Source organism: Chrysochloris asiatica, unplaced genomic scaffold (assembly GCF_000296735.1).
Source record: "Chrysochloris asiatica unplaced genomic scaffold, ChrAsi1.0 scaffold00382, whole genome shotgun sequence".
In the NCBI taxonomy this organism is placed as follows: domain Eukaryota; kingdom Metazoa; phylum Chordata; class Mammalia; order Afrosoricida; family Chrysochloridae; genus Chrysochloris; species Chrysochloris asiatica.
Genome location: NW_006408900.1, coordinates 1,037,221 through 1,044,945, shown reverse-complemented (window position 1 = coordinate 1,044,945; position 7,725 = coordinate 1,037,221). Strand labels below are relative to the sequence as shown.

General features: G+C 36.4%; 1 pseudogene; it reads left to right on the top strand.

Annotated features, from left to right (window-relative positions):
* The first annotated feature begins 2,095 nt into the window (after window positions 1–2,095).
* LOC102810713 overlaps window positions 2,096–7,725 on the top strand; it is an 81,100-nt pseudogene continuing 75,470 nt past the window's right edge.

Sequence of the window (7,725 nt, the reverse complement as noted above, 5' to 3'; positions counted from 1 at the left end):
GATTGTCCAGTAAAATAACCTAGTATTGCCTCATTTGTCCTGTTGTGAGCCATAGGCTTCCCTTCTGTTGCAGTAGAGAGATGACCTTATGTGGATGGTGATGGTCTGGCCAGAGTGAACTTCTCAGCCTTTTTGCTGTGAAATATTTATTTCTGTTGGATGGTCAGTTTCCAGGCTTCAATCAGACCTCAACAGAGAATGCTTCTTGTCTCTCCCTTCTCCCCTGGGGCCATCAGTCTTCTGCAGACAATGAAGCTTGTTCAACAATCTGTTGAGTTGGAGGGTGGCTTTTTCTTCCATATCCATCTCTGAGATTAGAACATTCATTTTTTCAGAGTATAGATTTTTGCAATAAGCACTTTGGTCCTTTCTTAAGGCCTTTTTTCCTTTTGCCGGTCTTACCTGGGACACCACAGTCTTACCTCTAGTGGTCTTTAGGAAGACAGTAATGGCCTTAGACTTCTTTTGCTCTTTGCTGCTAAATACCTCGAAGGTGATATCTACCAGCTGGGATGGATTCATGCCAATTGCCCTGTCATATTTCTGCAGTTGCTTTCTAATATAGGGGACGCTTTGGGAAATAAAAATCACGTTAGCTGCTCAGATATTTGTTGAATTCTCAGGATCAAGGTCTGTGTACTTACAGTAAGCCTGGTAGATTCATTCAAAGAATTCAGAGGGGTCCCCAGTTGGCTTCTGCTGAACTGCTCGTGCCACGTTCTAGCTCTTTTGTTTAGGAACTCTCTTATTCAGACCTCTGAGAATACACCTTTTATAGTGTTCCCACCATGGCAGGTCTTGTCATTTATATTCCAGTTTGGCTGAGATGCAGGAATTACCTTGACTGTAGTGGGGGTCCCATTCAGGTTTTTCTCCATGGATGTGTGCTGCTTCATCAGGTGCCTTATCTCAGGCCAGCCTACTTTTGTCATTGGTCAAGAGCATGGTCCACAGAGGCTGAATATCTGTCCAACTAGGATGATGTTGTTGTTGTTGTTAAGTACCATGGAGTAGTATGATAGGTAGCAAAAATAGTGGTTATTAAATTTGTCATTTTGGTTGGGTCATCCTGGTGTGTGTGGCATTGTGGGTCAGTGTGCTAGACTGCAAAGTCTGTCCAAACTGGAAGGTCATCAGTTCAAGCTCACTATCTACTCCTTGGAAACCCCACGCAGGGTTGCCATGAGTTGGAACTGATTTGACAGCACTGAACAACAACATCACGATAGGAAAGGTTTGTGTTTTTTTCCTATATAAAAATCCAAGATAAATAAAAGAATATGTGTTCAGCTTGAACTTCTGTATTCAATCCTGTGGGTATCTGCAGAGGGGTATTGTTCTGCCTCTGTTCTGGGGTAGCCCTCAACTAAGTGGGTCCGTTGCAGGGATAGAGAAATGACTTCCAAACTGCTTTCCTTAGTTACTGAATAAGGGTGGGGATGGTTCACTAAGTTAGGGTATACTTTTACCTACTAGTGCTGTGAGTGCAACAGGAGCTGCAATAAGAATTCTATAATCAAAAGCTACATTTCACATAAAAGTGGCTATTCATTTATTTATATATTCTCATATAGGCCTGGTTATAATTCTATGTTTTGACTTTTTTCACCTAACGTTTGTCTGTATTCATTTTTTCTCTGCATAGCTTTCATATTGGCAGCATAAATCCATTATATATATGTGACATAATGTACATACTCTTGAAATTCCAGGTTGTTTTCAGTTTCTTAAACATAAATACAGTACAAAAACAAAGTGATTTTGCAAACAGACAGGCAATCTGACACAGTGGTCGAACAATTCAAGCTGTAAAATTGTATAATAATTTAAGGATCCATTCAAAGACTATTTTTCTCCCATAATTTAGATTTTACATTGGCCAAGCTGTATTACAGTAAAACACCATTTCCTTTTATGTCATAGGAGGGTATCCATATAGAAACCAGTCAGACAGAATTAGACCCTACGGGGCTTTTCTTTGGGAATGAAGCCTGCGCTCACGTTTTTCAGATATAGAGGCTAACCTTAACAGAATCAGAAACAGAGAAACAGAAGGGATACTTTGAGGAAATTACTTCCTGCTTATCATACCCCTATGCGTGTACTCAGAATAAAGCAAGGGGATCTTAAACTTGAAGGCAACAGTGAGTGCAGAAGACACAGGCCTGAAGACTCCCAAGGAAATGAATGTTGGCAGGGCTGCTTGGAATGTTCTGCAACTGTGTTCTCTGAGCTCACCTATCCAGGTTGCTCGCGGGCCTCTCAGTAAGCAATATCACCCACAAAAGAGACCCAACTCCTGTGCTAGTAATACTAATTATCAGAGATATCCGTGAGGCCCCTGAGAATGGTCACCAGAAATGTTGCCAAACTGAAACAAGAGTTTGCCACTTGTCACTGTAGTCAATAACAGAGATGGGGAGAGATTCAATCCAATCTTCAGCTGTCTGGGGGATGGAGAAAATAATTTCTCAAGACAGTCCATGCATTGTTAGGTATTCATGCAGCCATTTTTAAATTATCTTTAGCAAAATTTTACTTGTGTGTGATATAACTTATATTGTCTGATTATTTCAGCAAAACTTTGTGTCAACTGTCTTTGGAATGATCATAAATATGGATCTCTTCTAATCTGTTGGCTAGGTAGCTGTCTTCCAAGTTTCTTGTCATAAATGAGTGAGTGCCCAGGTCTCTATCAGTTTGTTGAAAGATATTGATTTATATTCTATCAGTTCCTAGAGCCTTGTTTTGGCCAATACTTTCAGGGTACCTTGGAATTCTTCCTAGGAACTAATGGTTGAGCATAGACAACTTATTTTTGGTATCGTGACTTTATGTTTGTTCTTCCGTCTTCTTTTGAACCATCATTTGATATTTTTCCAGTAGAATCATTCAATATTGCAAGTCAAGGCTTGAATGTATTCTCCAGTTCTTTCATCTTGGGAAATACTAAGCATGTTCTTAGCTTTTGGTTTTTTCATTCCAAGTGTCTGCACATTTCATTATAATACTTCACTTTGTCTTCTTGAGCAGTCCTTTGAAATTTTCTTTTCAATCTTTTACATCCTCCTTTCTTCCATTTGCTTTAGAAGATTTATATTACATTTCAGAGTCTGTTCTGATATACATTTTGATATTTACCTTCTTTTTTGTCCTCTTAATGACCTTTGGCTTTCTTCTTGTCTGATATTATTTATGTCATACCACAACTCTTCTGGCCTTCAGTTTTTAGTGTCTAATGTATCTAATCTGCTCTTCTGATTGTCTCTAAATTAAGGTGGGGTGTGTTCAAGATCATACTTTGGCTCTTATGGACTTGCTTTTTAAATTTCTTCAGATTAAGCCTGAACTTGTATATGAGAAATTGATGGTCTATTCCACAGTCTTTCCCTGGCCTTGTTTTGACTGGTTTTATGAGGCTTTTCCATTATCTGTTCTCATAGGTGTGGTCAATTTGATTTCTGTGTATTCCATCTGGTGAGGTCCACATGGATAGTCATCTTTTATGCTATTTAATAAAGGTGTTTGCAGTGAATAAGTCATAGGACTTGAAAAATTCTATTATGCAGTCTCCAGTATCATTTATCACCAAGACCGTATGTTTCAAATACTGATCTTTGCTCACTTTTACATTTCAATCGCCAGTAATATCAATACATATTGATTGCATTTTGATCAGTTGTAGACTGAAGAAGTTGGTAGAATTCTTCAATTTCATCATCACTAATTTTAGTGTTTGGTGTATGAATTTTAATAATAGTGTTATTAATTGATTTTCTTGTAGGCTTATGGATATTGTCCTGCCACAGACAGAATTATACTTCAAGACAGATCTTGAAATGCTTTTTTTTTTTAAATGCTTTTGGGTGATGAATATGATGCCATTCGTCATTGTCTTGTCATACTTATCATAGTAAACCATATGATTGTTAGATTCATAAAGGCCATACCAGACCATGTCAATTCCCTATTGCCCAGAATATCAAACTATGCATTCTACTGCATTTTTTGACAACTTGCAATTTTCCTAGATTCATCTATTATACATTCCATGTTCCAATTATTAATGGATATTTACTGCTTTTTATCCTCATTTTGCCTTATTCCCCATCAACAAATGTGTGTCCCAAAAGCTTTACTCCATTCATGTCAACATGTTTAACTCTACATTGAGGAGACAGATTTTCCACTTTCTTATTTTGAGTTCTTTCTGATCTGTTTGTCTCATCTTCCAGCATGGTATCTGACAATATTCTGATACTGTATATAACATTTCATTATTCAATATATTTGCTCTCTCTGATAGTGTTACACAGATAATCATGAGGTTTTCAGTGATTAAATAATTAGAAGTAGTCTGCCTCTTCTTATTCCAAATTTTTTTTAGGCTGGAATATCCACTGAAGCCTATCCACTATGCAAGATTTTGTTGTTGTTGTTGGGTGCTCTAGTGTTGGTTCTGGTTCACAGCAATCCTGTACGAGGTTTCCAAGGCGCAGCTGGTGGGTTTGAACTGTGAATCTTGTGCTTTGCAGTCCAATGCTGGTCTTACAGCACCACACCAGGATGATCCTATTGACATTTAAAATGTTGATAGCAGCAGTCAAGAAACCAAATGATCCATTGCATCAGAACATCTGCTGCAAAAAACCTCTTTAAAGTTTAAAGTGCAAAGATGTCAGCTTGAAGAATGAGGTATGTCTGTCCTAAATCATGGTATTTTTAAATAGCCTCATATGCACATGGAACTTGTACTAAAAATAAGACAATAGAAGTATGGATGCATTTGAATTATGGTTTAGGAGAAGAATATTAAAATTGCCATGGACTATCAGAAGAACTAAAAAATCTGTCTTAGAAAAAGTACAGTCAGAATACTTTTTAGAAACTATAATGGTGAGACTTTTCCTCTCATACCTCAGGCATATTATCTAGAGTTACCAGTTCCTGGGAGAGAACATCATGCTTGGTAAGGTGGAGGGTCAGCAAAAAAGAGGAAGAACAATAATGAGATGAACTGACATGGTGGCAGCAGCAATATGCTCAAATATAACAATTGTGAGGATGGTGCAGGACTGAACAGTGTTTTACACAGTGTCTTATAAGTAGGAACCTACTCGATGGTAACTATAAACAATAAAGAATTCCTAATCTGTTCACTCATTCTTCCTTTCTTTATTTTTACATTTCCTGTTGTGCTGTGGGATTCCATATGTGGCACTACAAAGTCGGTTTGAACTGCAAGATCAGTGGTGCAAGCTCACCAGTTGCTTCTTGGAAACCCCATACAGGGTCACTATGAGTCAGAACTGATTACAAGGCACTTAACAACAACAGAATTGTGTTGTAGGTAAAAGTTTACATGTCATATTGTTTTCCTATTCAATAAAACACACACATTTTGGTCTCTGACATTGATTGCAATTCCTACGATGTAACAACACTCTTCTTATTTCCTCCCTGAGTTTACCATTTCCATTTACCTCTTTTAAATATTCTTACCTGCCTTCTGAGTTTTATCCGTAGGCAAATGCTGCAATTTGATCTCTTATGGTTGGATATTCTATGGAGTGTGTAACTCTCTGTTGTCATTGTTCACCGCAAAGTTCTATCTATTGTTTGGATGAAAGTTGAGCCACTGGATTGGCTTAAAGAGTTACATGGTGACAAAAGCTTATGTTTAGGAGTTCCATTATCCTCTACCAGAAAGTCTATTTTAATATTTTTTTTTAATTGTTTTGAATTTTGTTCTACATTATTTTTTTCGCACTCTTTCCAGTACTTACTATTGTACTCCATAACAAGGCAATTTGAAGTGGTAGTCAGGCACCATCTAGCTTTTCTTGTCTTAGGACCATGGAGTCTGATGATGGTCTTTTAGATTATTTTTCCTTTGAACTAATTGTTTCCATGAGGTTTTTTGCTTTTGTTTTTAATTTTTCTTCACTATTTTTAAAACTGAACAGATACCAATAGTCATACCTTACATAGTTAAGGTTTTAACTTAATTTATTTACATTCACAAAATAGAAATGCATTCTACAGCTTCATGTATGTTGTTAAAGATTTCATCTTATAACTTCTCAGATCTTTGATCACTAGTGTTCTTTGCATCAAATCCGTTCCTGAAATTCAAGTCAGATATACTCAAAGTCATATGTTGACTTTGGTGAAATTGTTTCAATTTTCTTCAGCTTCATTTTGAAGCTACATATATACAATTATTGGTCTACTTCACAGTAGATTTTATGAACTAACTTTATCTGATAATATTGAGCTTCTCCATATTATCTTCCCATAGATGCATTTGATTTTTCAATTCCCTAATGTAGCATCACTGTTTACGTTGTTCAAAAATGGTATTTGCAATGAATAAGTCATTAATCTTGTAAAATTATATCATGTGATTTCAAGTGTTGTTTATCATAAAAGCCATATTTTCCAATTACCTATTCTTTCTCTTTGTTTCCAACTTCCATTTTATCACCACCAGTAATTATAAATGCATCTTGACTGCACAATTGATCAATTCAGACTGAAGAAGTTTGTAGAATTCTTCAATTTCTTCATCATTTGTTTTAGTGCTTGGTGCATGAATAAATATGTTGTTGTTAAGTGCTGTCGGTTCGGTTCCTACTCATAGCAAGCCTGTATAGGGCTTTCAAAGAGCAGCTAGTGGACTTGAACCACCTACCTTGCAGTTCAAGCCAACATTGCAGTCTAACACATTAACCCCCAGCATATAGTCTTACTTTAAGTTGTATGGACATTAACCTATTAAAGACATTTTTACTTAAGATAGATACTGAGATTTTTTTGGACACTATGCTTCTCAATTTTTCTTTCCTGGTACAATAAACAATATTATTATCAGATCCAAAATGGCCACAAGAAGTCAATTACAGTATGTGAATTCTTAGGATATTGATCTTTATGCATTCCATTCATTTTTGTTGACTTCCAGTTTTTCTGTATTCATATTTTGTACATTCCAAGCTCTGATTGGAGTCCTAGTGTGGCACTCTGCATTTATGTGCCTGACTGCAAAGCTGTTTGAACTGCAAGGTTGGCAGTTCAAGCTCACCAGATGCTCCTTGGAAACCCAGTACAGGGTCACTCTGGATTGGAATCAACTCGATGGCACTTAACAAAAACAACAAGTCTCCAATTACTAAAGGGTGTTTCTTGCTATTTATTCTCATTTTGAGTCATACCCATCAGAAAATTAAGGTCTTCCAGGAAAAATCTCCTATAGGAGGTTTTTATTCCACAATGTTGTCTTATTTTTATTGGCTTCATTGAATATTAAACTATAGCATCCTTGGAAGCTTGAATAAGGTAAAATAGATATCATACTTGATCTTGTTAATTAGATTACCTTGCAGAACTTACAGGAACACAATAATACAAAATGTTGACAAAATGTCTGTGAATATGTATTTTCATAGCAGCACATTTTAAATTCTTCCTTAATCATGATGAACCGAAATTGCACCATATTTCTTTCTTTCTTCAGAGAAATCATTTTTCTTAAGTATAGCTTGAAACTAAATAAAGTAAACACATATATTCATCAAACATATTTTTGATGTTTTATTTCTAGTTTATATTGTTGTTGTTAAGTGCCATTGAGTTGGTTCTGATTTACAACGACCCTATACAGGGTTTCTGAGGAGCAGCTTGTGCTTTTTAACTGCTAACCTTGTAGTTCACAATACAGCACTG